This window comes from Convolutriloba macropyga, chromosome 6, assembly GCF_964194025.1.
Source record: "Convolutriloba macropyga chromosome 6, txConMacr16.3, whole genome shotgun sequence".
Taxonomy (NCBI): Eukaryota; Metazoa; Xenacoelomorpha; order Acoela; family Convolutidae; genus Convolutriloba; species Convolutriloba macropyga.
The window spans coordinates 41,642,335-41,661,071 of NC_134473.1; positions in this window are offsets into that span (position 1 = coordinate 41,642,335).

The window sequence follows — 18,737 nt, forward strand, 5'->3', positions numbered from 1 at the left end:
TAGTTTCTACGTGTAATGCATTGTTTGTCAAGTTTTAAACATCAAGAATTTTGCATTTTAAAAAAGTTTTTACAATTTTCAGGTTGTTTGGAATTGTTTGCCATTTTTTTAGGCTTCTCCAGCCTCAAGAGCCAAGAAACGAAACCTCCTCTAGGGTTTGATAATAGGGTACTGTATAGTTTCTGGATGTAATGGAATGTTTTTCAAGATTTCAACATCACGATTTGAAGCATTTTTAATAAATTTTTTTGCATTTCCAAGTTTCTTGAAATTGTATTGTCTTTTTTTTTAGTTTTCTCTGGGCTCAAGTGCAGAGAAATCTCCTCTATGGTTTGATAATAGAATACTGCATAGTTTCTAGATGCAATGGAGTGCTTTTCAAGCTATTAATATCACGAATTCGATCAATTTTTTTTTTAAAAATTTGTTATTTTAAAAAAAAAATTGAAATTTTTTGAAGTTTATTGAATAGTTTTTTTTTTTATTTTTTCATGCTCCAGTGGCCCAGCGACCTCCTCCGAGGTTCTACAGTAAACTGCTGCTTAGTATTTAGAATTATTGAAATGGTTATCAAAATTTTAATGAATCGAGTTTTAGAGCAATTTTTTGATAAAATTTAATTTTACAAATTTTCAAAAGATTTTTTCGTTCCAACTTTATGGATATTGATGAGCCAGTGAAACTGTTTAAGGCTTAAAAAGGGACACGGGTTAGTCTCTTGAGACAATGAAATGGTTCTGAAGATATTAATATCACGAATTTTTGGCAAGATTTTGTTGAAATTTGCAATTGTTTTTTAAATTTTAGAAGCCTGGAAAACTATAAGTCAGAGTTGAATATCATCATGGAAAAAATTCCAAGCTCTCTTTCTCTGTTTCTCTGTGTTGGTTGGGTTTTCTTTCCTTCTCTCTCGTTCAGCGTTTATCTCGCAATCTCTCTCTCTCTCTCTCTCTCTCTCTCCTTAACTCTTTTGTTGATGCCACACTTCATCGGCTGTTATGTAGCGTGATGGCATCGTCTATTACCCTAACCTCACGCCCCTTCAATCAAACTAAAGGTAGCCTCACTGAACAGTGGCTAGGCACTGACGAAGCCTACCGGTCGTTTGAGATCATTTCGCCCGACATTAATTGGTTATGTTTTCTTTTCTGTTTCAATCCTGGTGTGCAGCAAGCGCTTCAACGGCGGGTATTTTCCGGCAATATGCGGGCTATGTTTAAAACTTCAAGATTTTAGACTTGACGTTGTTTTTATTTCATAAATAGGTCTCACGATGGAAGTTTTTATCAATTTTATTCATTATGTGGTCTCAGACTTCCGTTAGTTTGTGGTTTTGATAGTTTTTTGTTCAAGGAATTTTAGTGCGTGTGGTTTCTTTTTTGTGCACGATTGATTTCTATTTTTATTAGCTGCAATGGCGTACCTGAGAGGAGCTATCATTGGCCTCATTTTTTTAATTTTAGGCAGTTTCTTTTGTGACGACCTGTCACTTCACGCTGCCGTAAATTTTGTTTTTGCGTTCATGCATTTTTAGACTGAGTTGTCTGCGTGATGTCCTTCTATACTTCAAAGCAGTTTTTCTAAACCTGTGTGTCTTGCAAAATTTTTGCTTGGCCGCTTCTTGCGTTTGTTCTTGAGTGTCTTTTCCACACTTAAGTTCTTCGTTTTTGAGTGACCTTGTCTGAGTTGCTCTTATTCTGAAATAAAGTTTCTTGCTAATATAAAGGCGATTTTGCGAGAAGGAAACTAAGTGTTGTTGCTAATTGGTTATGGTGGAAGAGCGAAATACTGGAGGTCCGCAGTTCGAACCCCCGTGGTGTCGTTCTTTGAACCCATAAAACATTTCTAAACTACGCTATAAATTAAATCCGACAGTTCATGCGATATTGCCCCGCCTGTTGTTCGAGATCAAATCATCCGACGTTGCCTCGCTTGTTGTTCGAGAGCAATTCATCCGAAGTAAGTCAAACCAACTATCTTCGGATGAATTGCTCTCGAACATCAAGCGGGACAACGTCGGATGAATTGATCTCGAACAGCAGGCGGGGCAACGTCGGATGAACTGGTCTCGAAAGAAAGGCGGGGATTTAATTTATACCGTAGTTTAAAAACTTTGGTCACTTTTGACTGACTTACCTCTCAAAATGACTTTTGCAGACTTAAATGGGAGAAGTTAAGGTCAATTGAGGAGACGGAATTCAATGGAACGTTATTTTTTGAGGAATCCTTTAGATACAAAACATTAATCTAAATCGAATTAAAACCAGTTATCTAAAACCATTTATATTCTAGTAATCTGTTTTTTAATTTTTTCTGTTTTCAAAATTAATTTTCTGCCTTTTTAATGTCTATTATGTGAGCTTTCTCTGATTAAACGGAAATTCAAAAAAATAAACGTAAATTTCAAGATTCAAAACAATATTTTTTGGAGTGGCAACTCCTAGAGAATTTTGAAAACATTTTTTAAAGATTTTTTGTTAAATTGTTTTCCTTGGTGTTATTCGCAGTAAATTTTGCGATGGTGTAAATACGTTAGTTTAATGAGTTCGTAGCTGAATCCTCACTGATTTCAGTTTCAGTACTTCGTTATCTTTCTTTAAAAAATATTGCACGAACGGAATTTATTCGGCTTTGTTTAGATGAATTGCTGACTATTTTAGAAGCTGATCAAGTGTATTGGAAAGATCATCACTGAGAATGAGTCGATGCTGCTGAAGAAGAGAGCAGTCAGATTGGCACTCGTCATCGCAACTGTAACTCCAGAATTTTTGTTGTTGTTTATCTACATGTAGACCTCAGGTAGTGATACTTGCGACTAGGGGAGACCGTATCTGAAAATTGGGGGGGGGGGGGGGGGGGCGTTTCAAATGGACGACGTTTTCAATGGACGACACCAATTTTGTGTATCAAATGGACGACAAAAAGAATTAATACATGCAAACTCAATATGCGCTTATGATTTAGTCCTAGCTGACGGACCGGTAGGTGCGCGTCGCGGCTTCGCCGCAATAACCGGCCCGTTATTTCCGGGTTACATCCCACTCGTGAGAGGTTTGGCCATGGACAGTGGTCCGCAATTTTTTGCATGATGTTGCCTGGGGTATATCTAATTACTTCTAATCAATGTGGATACCTGTGACTAAATTATCGGTGAATAATAAAGTAGCAATGTTTAGGGAGTATTTCACAATGAAATTGTATGCAATTGTCGTCCAGTTCAAATGAAATAGAGCGTCTTCCATTTGATTTGTCGTTCTGTTGATCGGCCCCCTAGAAGTTGACAATACTGACGACTGCCTGTTATTTGGAAATCACGCGCCCCCGATAGACAATGAGAAGCTATATTTGTCATTCGTACACATATTTGGGGTTTACATCCATTGTGATAGATTGTTGTGCCTCTTATTATACAACACTAAACATTAGCAATGCAAAAAGTGTGAGGGTATGGTGGCTTCAAAAAGAAAAGTTCTCGTTGCTTGGTTGGTTGACTTCTAAATGAGCCTAAAAAGGCTGTTAAAATTTTTATCTCATTTCGACATGACTCCTGATTACCTAACCCTGAGTATCAACTTACGCTTTTGTTTGTTGTTAATAGCCGCAAAGCGATAGCTTGGGCTATTATTGGCCTTCTCTTGGTTTTTAACAATCCAAAGAGTTTTTGGATTGAATTGGTGCTGTCTTTTTTAGAATCCAAAGATTTGGATTGTATTGGTGTGCTGTCTTTTTTTAAAGATCTGTTCACACTTTTTTCGACTTTTTCACGTCAATGAAAAGTCAAATTAGAGTGGTGATTCCAATCCCGCTGAAATAGTAAAGGGAACAAAAAAGAAAAGGTTTGAAGCGGCGTGATTTTCAAATTACCTTTAAAGTAGAGTGAGAAATTGATTTTTCGACAAACTTTCAGTTTTTTGGAAGCACATTTTATTTAATTTTAATATTTTGATTTCTAATTCCTTCTGCTTTTCCTTCTCTAGATTTTATTGACCAAAGGTTCTTAGAAATCAAACATTGGTTCTAATAACTTAGCTTAGTGTCTTTTTTGGAATTCAACAAAGGTCAATTAATTAGTTATATTTAGGCACTCTTTGTTTCAATAAAAATCGGCCATTTTTGAGTTTGGCCCGTGTTTGTAGTTTTCTGTTGTCATGTTTCTGAGTGTCATTAATGATTGTTCTACTGGCTCTCCTCTCATCTATTAGTTTCAATTGATATCTACTCATCGTATTGTTCATACTTTTCACGTCAATGAGAAGTCAAATAAGAGTGGTGATTTTAGCCACGCTAAAGTATTAGAGGGAGTAAAAACGCGAGTAGGTCTGAGACGTTTTTTTGTCAAACTACCTTTAAAGTGGAGTGGCAAATTAGTTTTCGAACAAAATTTGCTTCAGAGGAATTTTTTCACGTGCGTCAATTTGACTTCTGTTTTCAGTGTGTCTTCTCTTTAGTGCTATTTAAATGATACATATGTGTTCTAATTGAACCTTTTTCAATCGCCATTGAATTCATCATTCGGTAGGTATAGCTTTTTATGACTTTGACACTATTTGTAGTAATAAAATAAAAGTATTTGAATTTTGCCCCCGTTTTTGAAAATTATTGTTTTCATATCACTTAGTATTATTAATGAGAAACCTTTTTGGCTGCAGACATAAATGAACCTAACTAAAGGTGTAAATCCATAGTTAGCGGTTTTCACGACTGTGACACTATTTGTTCTCAAAAAATATAATTGAATTTTCTCCTGAGTTTCTCGTGTATTTGATTACTTTTAGCATTAGGAACACGTAGGTTCTTTAGAGAGATTAAAGTGATCTTTTTAAATTTTTCAGTTTAAGGCTATCGATCCCATTGACTTTGACTCGAGTTATCTCACGGAAAAGTTCTCGATATTTTTAGTTTTGCGAGTTTTTGATACTTTGTATCTCTCAGTTTCATTGATGACTGGTCTCTTCAGTTGCTAAGGATGCTTGAATCAATCAATTGTCTTAGGGCATAGCTATTGCTATTTATGTTTTTGATTTCTGTGGTCTTGTCACTCCTCAAATGAATACAGTTCACACTGGCTTTGTTGTGCGGTGCGATTTTGGTAATTTGTGATTGAATTTTTAGCTTATTTTTTCATTGAATAAGATACCGTTTGGTTTTGAATTATTTGAGTAAATTTGGCTATCTTACCTTCATTTTTGTTTCTATTTCCTTTCTCAGCCATTAGAGCTGCTAAAATTTACTACTTCTAAAGTTTTATAGTTCGCTGTTATTAAAGATTACCGAATATTGTTTTGTGTTTATTTGACTTTGACTCCATTGATTTTCAACATTTTTCTCGTTTCTTCAAATTTCCATACTTTTTGCCTCCTTTTGCTTTGTCTACCATTGTCTCTAACTTGATTGTTGTGGACTCAACCTTAAGGGACCAATTGAGCCTTTTCCAAGCTTGTGTTTGTGAAAGTAGCAAGTTTTGGCTAAATTTTGTTTTGCCATTTTTGCTTTTGCCTCTTTGTATCTTAGATTTGCACGCAGGTTTCTGCTGCCCTGTAAATTGGTTACTCCGCATTATGTAGCAAGGATGATGTAATTGTGATGATATAAGTACGAATAGTTCAAAATCATCTTATATTTTCAAGTTTTGCAGTTTTGTCATTTTCCTGACCTCAAGTGGTCAAACATTTTTGAGGTTGGTGCTGCCCTCAAGCGAAAACTATTAGAAACAGAGTGGTGCAGCTGCGGGTAAGGTCCTAAATAAGGTTAAAAGGTCATTTTTGGAGTTTTAGCGCAGCACAAAATGGTTCAACTTTTCACGTTTTCGGTCATTTTTCGATTTTTTTTATTGATCATTCTGAAATTGACATTTGTCAAAATTGCTTAATGTCTTTCGCAGAACAAGAGTACTTTTTATAACAATTTTTGTGATCTATATGTTTTGATACAGCAAACATAAACACTCAAAATTACACTATTTGTCGAATTTTTCCAAGATTTTTTTGAAAAATTGTCATTGTTTACTTCACAATTGCAAAATTTATTTCATTATTAATAGCCGCACAGCGATAGCTGAGGCTATTATTGGCCTTCTCTTGGTTTTTTTATTTCGTCATGGTTTTTGTTACGACCATATGACGTCACAGCCACTTTTTGTTCATTCGTTCATGCAATTTCAACTGAATTGCATGTGTGACGTCATTTTTCGCTCTTAGTGGAGCGAGTTCTTTTGTTCATGCGCGTGATTAAATTTTTGGTCACACTTGACTTACCTCACTCTCAAAAATGACTTCCTCACTTTGAAATTGACTTTTATTTACTTTAATTCAAAGAGATAAGGTCAAATGGGTGTGTGTCACTCTAAATGAAGGTTATTTGAGATCAGCTAATAGAGGCAGCAATAACTTTACAGATTTTTAATCAAAATATAACAGATCAGCTTTCAATGAAAAGACGAATTTTTTTGGTCTGTCTTTTTTGCTGTTTTTTTAGACTGCCGATCTACGAATCTATTGCGGCTATTTTCTGGCAATCTGCCAGCTATGTTTTTAGTTTCTCAACTTTTGAGACTGCTTGTATTTGTGGCTGGCATTCTTCAATTGATCTTCTTGTCAGATACAGTAGTTCAAATTTTTTTTACTACTGGATTGTTTTTCAGGAATGGTCCTGCTATATTTTTTTTCTAAGATGTTCTCAAACATTTTTCATTTACTTAGACTTTTCAGAACGGGATAGTTAGGTGGCGCCCAGTGGGCATTCGAGGCCCTATCCTGGCTTTAGTTGTCTTTCAATTGCCTGGATGCTGAACGTAGATTGCTGGCCTAAATTCAAGGTTAAATGGCCAATTTTGTTAGTTTTCCTGTCCAAAATGGTTCAATTTTTTAATATATTTTCTAAGTTTTCTGTTAGATAGGTATTAAAAGAACGTTTTTCAAAGTTTACAAAGGTGCTGAGCAAGCCTTAATTCTTTTTTGTGCTATATTATTTAGTGATAGAAACTTAAACACACAAAATTATGATTTTTTGCAATTTTTAAAGTTTTTCGATCTTTAGAGCTTGAAGATGGGTTACCGTATGGCTTCCTGGAGACAAAAAATGCTTTTCATGATCTAAAAATTAAAATTTCTTAGATTTTCTAAATTTTTTCAAGTTTTTTCAATACCCGCCGTCAACCTCTCAACGGCTATTATTTTTTAACTTTTGATCACGTTTTTCGTTTTACATAAGTCACAATTTTCAAAGAAATTTTTTAGGCATTGAATTACGCAATGTGGTGAATACTGTCAAAGTCAAAACATCAAAATCTAAAGAGACGGGATAAACCGATAAAGCCCGGTCATTAAGTCATTGAGAATTAGGCTATCAAAGTTCATTAGTGTTTGCTAGCTGACATTGGTATTAAGCTTATTAGCTTTCAGTTTAGAAGCTGAATTAAGTATAGTTTTGGAGTCTAACTGAAACTGCACGAAAAATTAGAACCCTTTTTGACACTGAAAAAAAATCGGTCGAATTATCACTGCCGGCTATGTTTTGTCCTGCCGGCTATGTTTTGTCAATCTGCCGGCTATGTTTTAATTTTTAGGGACTAACGAAACTTTTATGAGGTTGACGTTGAATTGCTGAAAAGTTTCAGTGAGAATTAAATGCTTTTTTCATAATAATTTCCTAAATTTTGGAGACTTTTCGATACAATTCGCATCTTTTTTCAATTTTTTCGGAAATTAAAACTTTTAGTTTTTCGATCCGGAGGAGCCATGAAGCTTAAACAGGTTTTCGCTAGTGTAAATGCGTATAATTTAGGGGCATAGTTCTTGGTTTTATAGATATTAGCTTAAAGAACTTGAGCAAATTTATGTAGTAATCGCTAATTTTTTGAGACAGCAGATCTTCGAAGCTATTGCGGCTATTTTCTGGCCATCTGCCAGCTATGTTTTGATTACTCAGCGATGGAACTGATACTTAATTAAAAAGGACTTTGGGTTAATTTGTGCCCATTATCTCAAAATTGCTGATGATTCATGTTATTTGTAGACGAAGGACAACGTGAGTCAGAACCCGATGTTGGAGTACTTCATGCGCTTCAGCATATTCGAGTCTCTCTGCCATGTGTTTGCCTGTGGCATCGACAGGACAGACGTTGGAACTGATGCCATCATTCTCCTGCTCATACTCATCAACTACCGCAAATATGAGGTCAATAAAACTAATTTTAATCATGCAAAATAAGGGAAATGTTTGAGTTGTCAATTCAGTATTATGAAATAATCGGGGTCAGTACTGCCACAATTAGCTAAGTGTTGGTTGTATCATGGTGACTTTGGTTGGACACGAATTTTTTTATCAGCCTTTCTTTGAATAATGCCCTGGAGGAAAAATAGCAATTGTCAGAAAATAGTGCATGTAGTAAAGCATTTTTTTGTACTAGAAAGGTTTTAGGAAAAAAGTAAACACTGGCATCGAACGAAGTTTGAAGCAATTATTGTAGTCGTGTGTGATGCAAAACTCTAGTCGTGTGTGATGCCTGACCTAAAGTGCTCTCTCACTCAAGACATTAAGACGCTTGAATCAACTGGTGGCAGCTTACTACTAAAATTCTCGTGCGACGAAACTGGTGGTTTCATTTACTAACTAAAATTTACATCTATAATTGTTGTAATGACCTATACGTACCATACGATCTAATTTATCGTACTATAAGCTTTGGTGACATCATATGAAGTGCCTCGCGGAATCTATTAACCTGGTACTGCCCTCTTCCCTGGCTGCAATATAATCTCGATTATATGCTAGTAGTATAACGAAAGTCCGTATATTACGTTCGAGAGCAATTCGTCCCGACATAAGTCGGCTATTTTTGTTAAAAGAGGAGATACCGTGATATTATTGGCCCTCTTGTGATTTTATTTAATAGCCGCCCTCATCTCAGCCGGCTATTATTGCGGAACTTTGCGGAAAATTTGAATAGTTTTGGGGCGCTGTCTTTTTATATCCTGTTCACACATCATCATGAGTTTTGGAGTCAAACTGAAGCAATGATTTTGGTCACGCCGAAACAGGAAGTGGGACGAACAAGCCAGTGGTTTTGTGGTGTGAACGCCGAGCTTAACTATAATTTCCATTTTTATTAAGCAAACAGCTCTAAATTAGAAATATTGTCATTCACATGCTGCGGTGTACATTATATTTAGAAACAAATTATTATGTTAATTTTAGACTAAATTCCTAGTTGGATTTGGAATATTCGGTGGATATGCGACATGGTTGAAAAACAATTCATGGCGTCATCTTTGCACGGTAAAAGTGACATTTTTCTGTCGTCATAAATAGGGCTCGGAAATCACAATAATTTCAGTCGCAACTCATAAATTTTGCCTTATTAAAGTGCATACAGTGCGTATTGAAGCACAATTCTTAAGCAGTAAATTCGTACTGTGTCCTGTATTGAAGAGTGTTCTTGAGCAGTAAATTGTCTGTTACTGTGTCCTGTATCTACAAATTGTCTGAGCTGCAATTGAACTGTTGACAACTTCAGTTTCTCGTATTTTGAGTTATGAGTACAATGAGCTAAACACAACTGAATTATTTTTACACAACAGGTCTTCGAGATACATCTTTGTCTTCAACTTCCTTGCATATATGATTAAAATGATATACATAAAGAGATTCCGTATTGTCTGATCTGTATTAAATGCTGTAGTCTGATATTGAAAATACTTAGATTAGCAAATAGACATAAAATCAACCTGTAGTGCAACGTTGTTCTACAGTTTAGCGGATAATATAGTTCACAAATGTTAACGGCAAAAACGTAATACTCTACCCAGCAAACTTTGTTGTACCACACCTCTGACATGCAAGAATGCGCAGAGCGGGATTTGGACATTCATTGGTTTGTATATATAAGCAAAGGCACACAACTAGTAATGAATGCAGAGTAAAGCAACGCAGTTCAACCCATGGGCGATAACCAGGGTAGCGACAACAACCCAACGGACATTTCAGTAAATCAACGTTACAAAACGGAACATTAGCCAACGGTCAGGATACGGTTTTTCAGCGATGCAAAGGCGTGAAGAACGTATGAAGAAATTCCATATCGAATACGAAACGAAACTGCGACTAGAACAGGCACGGTTTGAACGAAGAAAGCCAGGGCTGGAAAATGCAAATGAAGGCACATAAAACCAAGCATCATCAACTGGAAAAGGAGCGTGAGCTAGAGCAGATAGATAAGCACTCGATTGATTCAATACCTTAAATGACCATGCATAGTCTCATCTCAAGATATCGAAATTTACTAGTTTTCACGCAATTTCTGAAGACCGGGATTTTTCCACAAGATGTGTCTTGTGACACAGTAGTGGATTTTCAGTTAGCAATAACCTACCGAAGCTGAAGTTGAAAAATGTCGATGGAAGTCTTCTGGAATGAACGGAGGGGTCTAGTATGTTAATTGCTACAGTTGATCAACGACCAATACAAGATTCAAAGAAAATGAGCCATCTGAAAACTTCTGACAGGCAAGGCAAACTCAGCTGGCAAATATCTGGAAAGGGGTTTTTTGGACAATTATATAGTGCTGCTTGAAGCTTTCTGAAGGAAATTTGGAAGGTCTCATGTGATCATCGACGCACAACTGGAAGGCAAGTGATGTGAAAACTCACGACTCATCAGGTTTGATCAGTTTCTCAGGCATTGTTTTTAAACTTTGTGAACTTGCTCAAAGAGTACAAGAAGCTGGCGACCTTCAATTAAATTCAACGCTGTATCGGGTAGTAATTCAAGTTGGCTCAGGTTCTCAAAAAGAAGTGTTGGTCCTATGTTGATGATAAACATAAAAACCTGGCCTAAAAATTGTTCCACGAGAATGGCAATCGTGCATGAAGGGTTTTCAGCTTACAGAGAAAAGCAACAGGAGCTAACCGAAGAAAAAAAGAAGAGACCAACGGTTTTCGAAGACATCGAACGTTCGCACGAGATCAAATGTCAAACGAAGCAAGCACAGAACGATTACTGTCTACTAGCTCATAGAATCGAGATTTGTCCATTGTCTAGGACCATTAATGTGAATGATTGGTATCCACAATGAGGAGAAGCAATGTTTTGTTGCAATTATCTGGTCAAACGACTTGAAATTAAAGCTTGTAGGGTCAATGCGTGCCGATTAAATGGTTTGTTCCGAGAAGCATAAGATTGCTACACTCAGAAAACGAAGTGGACGAGGTGAATCACGTAATCAGCGTAAGCGCAGCAACAGCTAATCAGATTAACGAAATTACGCGCTTTCGGCAGATGGTTCCTGTCGCAATACAGCGGTGGTAACAGGGTGAACACATATGCTTTCCACGATAGTCGATCAATGGTTTCATTCATCGATCAGCGTGCGCAGAAGCAGTTGCGTTCATAAGTCACCACTGTTACGCTCACAATATCGTGCATACAAGTAATTAAGGATCTCAAGCCAGAAATTTTTTCTCTCAAAATAAGGGGACTGCATTCAAAAGGGCATTGGATGTAAGCCTTTGCACACCCGTCAATCTCATTGGGAAACAACCTTCGACTACACCAAGCTCAAGCAAAGCTTCAAAAACTTGAGTGTTTTCTCAAAGGTTTGGGATTGCTGTGAATTGAGCCGAAGGCAGACCTAACGCACAACTACAGCTCAGCCTTGGGTCAGCTTTACTCATTAGAGAAAAGATCCAATACAGTCAATTGATACATATGGTAAACAGATTGGTAAAGATAGTGAGCGAATGCGAAAGGAAAGTTACCATCAGGAAAGAATGATGTTTGCGACACCATACAGTGTAAACTCAAACAAAACCTGAAAAAGGGGGTCTTCTTTTGCAGTGCTGCATCAAAGAATGCCTCAACGACAAGGTACTAGCAGGACGTGATCTACTGCATGGTTCGGTTGGAACAATATTCAGACTGCGCGAAAGACCGATAGCCTTGATAGCCAATTTTGAGTCGATGTGTCTCTAGGTGCATTTTACCCACTCTCATGGAGGCCAAGAACTTACAAACCTGTTCAAATATACGAATATCAGCGTCATGAATTTGAAGCTAAGCGTTCTCAAACGTATGCATATTGTGCTCTCAAACGAGTGGGACTCGATAACGAAGAAATATATCCAATAGCAACAAAACAACTGAAAAAAATTCTACATGGATGATTTCATCAAATCGGTAGAAAACTGCAAAACAAGCGATTGCGTCGTTGTTTTCAATCAGCTACAACCTCTTCTCTCAAAACATTGATTTGAGCTGAAGAAGTGGATAAGCAACAACGATGTGGTTTTGCAGAGCAATCCCAGAATACTTCTAAAACCTGTGCAAATTATGCTCTCAAGCGAGTGGGACCTCGATAATGAAGAAATGTATCCATTTTCAATGAAAAAAAGCCGAAAAAACTTCTACATGTACGATTTCATGGAATCGGTAGAAAGCCCCAAAGAAGCAATTGAAGTTTTCAATCAGCGACAACCTCTTCCCTCACAAAATGGATTTAAGCTGAAGACGTGGATAAGCAACAACGACGTTTGCACAGCAGTCCCAGAAGACTTTGAATTGACCAGCAACACGAAGACAGTCGTGTCGACCCCACACGGAGGACTGTTCAGTGATGGGAATACAATGGATTGTTGCTCACGATATTCTTCAATTCTGCAGAGGTACGAAAGAAAAATTTGAAGACCCATAATTCAGAGTACGATTTTCACTAGTATCTTCTGTATTTGACCCGATCGGATTGTTTGCTCCGTTCATTGTTCTCAATAGACGACTTTTGAAAGGCATCTGGACAAAGTATGGAAACAATTGGGACAACGAAGTGGAGCCTGGGAAGCAGAATTTCTAAAGTGGGAAGAGCAACTTCGAATTTTTACTGAAACAACCATCGATAGAAGATACTTCAATAGACCGAGGGACAAAATTGAACTTATTGTTTGCCGACGCATCTGAAGACCCGATGTGTACAGTGGCCTATCTGAGTTCTCAACCGAAAGAATACTCCACATTTGTGCTTGGAATTGCAAGCGGCAGTTATGTCAGTAAGGTTGAAAGAACGGATGTCCAGGGAACCCGAAGTGAAGGTACAAAGTTGTAGTTTTTGGCCAGACTCAACTACAATACTTGACATTGGAAACATGTCGGCGGTAACAACAATCGAGCAGACATTAGCACCAGAGCAGTCAACATTGAGGAACTCAGGAGAAGCGAGTGGCTCTTTGGGCCAGCCTCGTTGAAGCGACCAGAAAATGAATGGCCTGAGCTAGTGAACCCAGTGTTCGCCTCAGACAAAGAAAACACACCCGCATTAGTCATCATGACACACGGAAAGTTGTTATTCTGTGGGAGTGGTTCAGTAACTTCAAGAGGCTAGCGGACACAATGGTATACATACAGCGGGTATTGAGCACAAATAAACAAACAACACTTACAGAAATAGTTGAAGAAAGAAAGAGCAAAGGAAATTCTCAATTTACTAAAGCGAGAGAATTTTGCTGAAGAGATGAAGTCTCTGAAAGCTTAAGGAAATACAGCAGCAAAGTGAAGATACAAAGCACGTTTTCTTCATGAAGATGGACTTATTCGGGCTAAAGGCAGAAGAGGTAAAGGCGATTTGGACTTCAATACAAGGCATCCAATATTCATGCATTGAAAGCAAAAGCTTCACGCAGTTGAGTTCTTGCAAAAGGAGCTCAAGAACCATTATCATTAAGGCACAGAGCATGTAATCAATATTGTTCAGGAAGAGATGTGGATCCTGGGCATACGAAACGCCCTACGTTCAATCAACATTAAGTGTTGCCTGTAGAAAAGGCGGAGCTCAAACGATAGCTCCAGTAATGTTTCATTTACCCGACGAGAGGTCTAGTGCTTCAACTGTCTGGAGTGGACTACTTTGGACCTTTCATTGTAAAGTCTGGAAGAAGGGAAGAAAAACGATTGTGTTTAAGTGTCTGTGAGAGTGGTACATGTAGAGGTGGTGCCTAAGTTAGATAGATATTTGTTTCAATGCAATTATACAATTTTTTGGACGAACAGGCAAGCTGAACAATGATCCGCGCAGCGGCAGAACAATCTTTGTTAAAGCTGAAAGAGAGTTCAGAGTTCGTTGCAGCATGCAATAAAGCAGGGAATTCAGAACATGTAATTGAACGAGGAATAAGATGGAAGTTCATCCCACCCTTAGCATCTCACCTTGGAGAAGTATGGGAGTAGTTGGTCAGAAGTTCAGAAATAGCAATGTATGCGGAATTGGGGAACAGATTAGTCACCGAAGATGTTCATTCAACTACGATGTGTGCTTTGAACAGACATTGAACGCATGACCTCTGACTGTAGTCGGTTCAGATGTTTATAACTTAGAAGCATTGACTCCCAATCACTTCTTACTTCGTAACACGAATGTTTGCTTATCCTGTCTGCCATGCGCATAAACGTTTGTTGATGATCGGACGCTCTTTCGACAAGCTGAAGCAAATTTTGGTTGGAATCGATCTCGTTGAGTATTTGGCAACATTGAATAGTCAGCAAAAAGGCGATCAACAGCAAACAGAAACCTCAGAGTGCGAACTAGTTTGGTTGATCGAAGCTATTGATAACCGAGGGTATTTTACTTTGGGTCATTTTAAAGAGACCATCGAAGTGTCTGACGTTGTGGGTCAACCATTGAAAGCTCGAACGAACGAACGATGCAGCTACAAAAGACCATTAGTGAAGCCCGTACCTGTAATTTCAAACGGGAAAGTTGTTTTCGCATTTCAAAACGGGGCTGACAATTTGAAGTCCGAGCTTAGCCAAAGTTTCCTTTTTTATTAAGCAAATAAATCCAGTTCTAAGTTAGACATTTGTTGTCATACACATACTTCGGTGTACTTTAAAATTTAGAAACAAATTGTTGTCAATTTTAGACCAATAGAGCTCAAACGATAGCTCCAGTAATGTTTCATTTACCCGACGAGAGGTCTAGTGCTTCAACTGTCTGGAGTGGACTACTTTGGACCTTTCATTGTAAAGACTGGAAGAAGGGAAGAAAAAAGATTGTGTTTAAGTGTCTGTGAGAGTGGTACATCTAGAGGTGGTGCCTAAGTTAGATAGATATTTGTTTCAATGCAATTATACAATTTTTTGGACGAAGAGGCAAGCCGAACAATGATCCGCGCAGCGGCAGAACAATCTTTGTTAAAGCTGAAAGAGAGTGCAGAGTTCGTTGCAGCATGCAATAAAGCAGGGAATTCAGAACATGTAATTGAACGAGGAATAAGATGGAAGTTCATCCCACCCTTAGCATCTCACCTTGGAGAAGTATGGGAGTAGTTGGTCAGAAGTTCAGAAATAGCAATGTATGCGGAATTGGGGAACAGATTAGTCACCGAAGATGTTCATTCAACTACGATGTGTGCTTTGAACAGACATTGAACGCATGACCTCTGACTGTAGTCGGTTCAGATGTTTATAACTTAGAAGCATTGACTCCCAATCACTTCTTACTTCGTAACACGAATGTTTGCTTATCCTGTCTGCCATGCGCATAAACGTTTGTTGATGATCGGACGCTCTTTCGACAAGCTGAAGCAAATTTTGGTTGGAATCGATCTCATTGAGTGTTTGGCAACATTGAATAGTCAGCAAAAAGGCGATCAACAGCAAATAGAAACCTCAGAGTGCGAACTAGTTTGGTTGATCGAAGCTATTGATAACCGAGGGTATTTTACTTTGGGTCATTTTAAAGAGACCATCGAAGTGTCTGACGTTGTGGGTCAACCATTGAAAGCTCGAACGAACGAACGATGCAGCTACAAAAGACCATTAGTGAAGCCCGTACCTGTACTTTCAAACGGGAAAGTTGTTTTCGCATTTCAAAACGGGGCTGACAATTTGAAGTCCGAGCTTAGCCAAAGTTTCCTTTTTTATTAAGCAAATAAATCCAGTTCTAAGTTAGACATTTGTTGTCATACACATACTTCGGTGTACTTTAAAATTTAGAAACAAATTGTTGTCAATTTTAGACCAATATCCTGAAATTATGTTGAAATTTAACATGGTTAAAAACAATTCATGGCGTCACTTTTGCACGTTGAAAGTGACATTTTTTTGTCACAATGGGACTTGAAAAATTACCAAAATTTCAAAAGTTTTGCAACTCATAAGTTTTGTCTTATTAAATTTTATACAGTGAGTTTTGAAGCTTAATTTTTGAGCAGTAAATTCTTACTGTGTCCTGTATTCTTGAGCGATAAATTGTCTGTTTCTGTGTACTGTGTCTACAAATTGTCTGGGCTGCAATTGAACTGTGGACTTCTTCAGTTTTTAGTATTTTGACTTGTCAGTACAAAGAGCTTAACGACTTATTTTTATATATTTTTACACAAGGTCTTCGACATACGTCTTTAACTTCGCTTTGTTTTCGAGTCGGATTGAACTGTTATACATAAGGTGATCCCGTATTGTGTCATCTGTAGTGAAAGCAGTCCAGTCTGATATTGAAAATACTTAGATTAGCAAATAGTCATAAAACAAACTTTTGATGCAAGGTGTTCTACAGTGTATAGGATAATACATTTCAACAATGTAACATCAAAAACGTAGTATCTGGACAGATATGAAACCGCTCAAACGAACGGGCGGTTTGAATCTTTCATTGTCAGAAGTGGGAAGCAGCTGTTACACGCAGCTCGAAATTTCACTCTTTGCAATGTAGAGAAAAACGGTGTTTTGAACAAAAATTTGCCTTTTCGCTGGTTGTTTTTTTGTTCACATTCGACAATCTAACTTGGACTTTTCTGTCTGGATTATTTCGAATCTAATTTAATCAATGGAAGTTCTTGGAATTGTAGATCAGGATTTTTCGCCCTCAAAAACGGGATTAACAGGTAGCGCGCAGAGGGCATTAATTGATGGAGCAGATATATTAGAGCCTTACGCCTTACTTTTCTCTGAGTATACGATTCGCTGTAACTTTTTTGAGGAGAAATTTTCAAGCTGTGAACGGCGGTTAGTGTAATTTTGATCCCTCACTCACCCCGCTCTATCCCACCAACAACCCTCCCCCGTCCAACCTCCTTCACTTGGCTAGTTGAACGCTTCTCTTGTCCTGCCCTGCCCAAACCCCCCCCCCCCCCCCCCCCCCCCGCGTACCACCATCACTTGAACCTCCCCACCCCCAACGCTTGAAGTCCCCCGAATAACAACTCACCCTCCAACATGCTAGCATTCCTTAGCCCCAGCTGGTTACTACCGAAGCGAACCGCTCGCCGGTTGTTTGAGTACAGTTGGCCCGACGTTAGTCGGTTATGATTTTTTTTGTTTTGCTTGCATTGGTTTTCAAAATGTTCAACGTTTAACATGGAATCTTTATGACTTTTCTATTCGTTTTTCTCCGCTCATTCTACTCAAAGATATTTAATAGCCGCCCTCATCTTTTCAGCCGGATATTATAGCGCTCCTATTTTTTACAATTCAAAGAATTTGAATTGTATTGGTGCGCTGTGTTTTTTTTTAAGATGTGCTCACACATTTTTCAATGACTTTGATCTTCAAAACGGGATAAACAGGTAAAGCCCAGCGGGCATTAAGTTTCATTAGAGTCCCAAAGTGGGCTTTAGTAGTCCTTCAAGTGCTTATAGTGGTGCAGCTGCTGGGATGGCCCTAATTTAAGGTTAAAAGGTCATTTTTAGGAGTTTTTCGGCTCAAAATGGTGCAATTTTTCATGTTATTTTGTGATTTTTTTGAGTTTTTTGTTTGATTAGTCTTAGGTTGAAGTTTTTAAAAGTTGATGAAGGCCTTTTGCAAGACAAAATTGCTTGTTTTGAACTCTTTATGAGCTCTACGTTGTGGTACTACAAACAAAAACACACAAAATGATACTAACTTTACAATTTTTTTCATGTGTTTTGAAAATTTGTCATTTTTTGAGTTTTTTTTAGCCCTAGGTGTCAAGAAACCTCTAGTGTCTGATAAAGAGTCTGATGATAGATTACTGCACAGTTTCGAGTGGTAATGGAATGGTTTTCAACTTTTTGCCATCATGAATTTTAGCATTTTTTGACAAAACTTGCAATTTTTTCATAATTTTTTCTACTTATTTATTGTCATTAGTCAAGTTGTTTGAGTCCCAGGGACCCGAAAACCTCATTAGGGATAGAATAATAAGTTACTGAAAAATTTTTAGTTTCCATGGAATAGGTTTCAACCTTTGAATATCACAAATTGTAGCAATTTTTTTTGAATAAATTCGCATTTTTTTCAGGTTTTTGAAAATTTTCATCATTTTTTTTAGTTTTTCCAGTTTCAGGGAAAAGGCAATCTCCTCTGCGATTGGTTAATAGGGCACTGCATGGTATCTAGTAACAATGGAATGCTTTTTAACTTTTTTAATGTCTCGAATTTTAGCATTTTTTTGATAAGATCTGCAATTTTTTTTAAGGTTTCCTAAAGTTTTTGTCAATTTTTGATATTCTTCCGTTCTCAAGTGCGAGAAAACTCCTTCCAAGTTCAGATAAAAAGTTACTGCATGGTTTTTAGTTTCAATGGATTTCAACAATTTAACCTTTCGACTTATAGAAGTTTTTTGATAGAATTTGAAATTTTTTTCAAGTTTTTTTAAAACAACTGTATTTTTTTCTTGCCTCAGTTGCCAGGTAACCTCATCCAGGGTTTGACAGTAATTTACTGAATAGAGTGCAATTGAATGGCTTTCAACATTTTAATAGAACGAATTTCTATTTTTTGAAGTTTGAAATTTTTTC